This window comes from Stegastes partitus, unplaced genomic scaffold (assembly GCF_000690725.1).
Source record: "Stegastes partitus isolate 25-593 unplaced genomic scaffold, Stegastes_partitus-1.0.2 Scaffold760, whole genome shotgun sequence".
NCBI lineage: Eukaryota > Metazoa > Chordata > Actinopteri > Pomacentridae > Stegastes > Stegastes partitus.
The window spans coordinates 270893-271899 of NW_007578491.1; the positions used below are offsets into that span (position 1 = coordinate 270893).

Sequence of the window (1007 nt, forward strand, 5' to 3'; positions counted from 1 at the left end):
TCCTTTTATCGTCATTGCACATTATGTAATGAAATGAATCCGTCTGTCAGTGCATTATAAACAAACACAAAGCCCATAAGGCTGTAGGAAGCTTCAGACAGTCAGTGTTTGGATCTTTGAAAATCTCCGATGAGTTCTTTTTTAAGGCTCCTGTTCTCCGACTTTGTAGAGTTTGTTTCAGTTTGTTGGTCGGACCGTCAGACCGTTAGTTTTCTGTCCAGTCAGTACTTTGGGAAGTTTTAATGTTTAACCTGCCGTGTGTTCATGGTCACTTTCTGCTGGTTCTCAGGGGAAAGTTTGGGTCTTTTTCTGTAAAGTTTAATGACATTCAGGAATTTTCATTTCCTCAAGAGAAACCAGTGCGTGAAACGTTTATTGCTGTTGATCCACAGAGACGCTTCACCGATGGAAAATCTCAGCTTCCTCTATAAAATTCAGCTGAAACAACGTGAACTTCCGATTTAAATCAACAGACTTTCACATGTTTACCAGCTGAACCTGAATCTGAGTCTTTATCGGAGGCTGTTCTGTGATCAGTGGCTCAATATAAATCCGCTGTTATTAGTCGTAGTATTATTACTCCCTAACAATAGCAATACTCTCTATGTTGTACAGGCTAAAATGCAAGTTTTAATTCCAAACACTTCAATGCCACCATAACATCGTATTTCATATAATATTCCAAATCTATACGTGCTACAGTATCTTCCTTTTCCTTGAATAAATTGTAAAATTCCTTCCGTTGTAGAAATTCGTCAGATATTATCTGAAGTTCATAATAACTAACGCACTCGTCAGCTTTCAGTTTTAGAGACTGGCATTAACCTTAAAGATCATCCTGAGTTCAGACAAACCACAGTCAGATGAGTCTCAGAAAACAGGATGCTGGTCAAACAGGGGATTTTAAGAACACAGTGAAATTATATCTGTTAATTTGTTGATCTATTGACTAATGATACCATAAAAAGCAGAACTTGTGGTCTGTTTGGGTTTTCGTGAGTAAAATA

General features: G+C 37.6%; 1 protein-coding gene across 1 annotated transcript in view; it reads left to right on the forward strand.

Annotated features, from left to right (window-relative positions):
- The window catches only part of tmem116 (transmembrane protein 116), a 10686-nt gene that overhangs the window by 3292 nt on the left and 6387 nt on the right, over nucleotides 1-1007 (forward strand). The window lies entirely within an intron of this gene.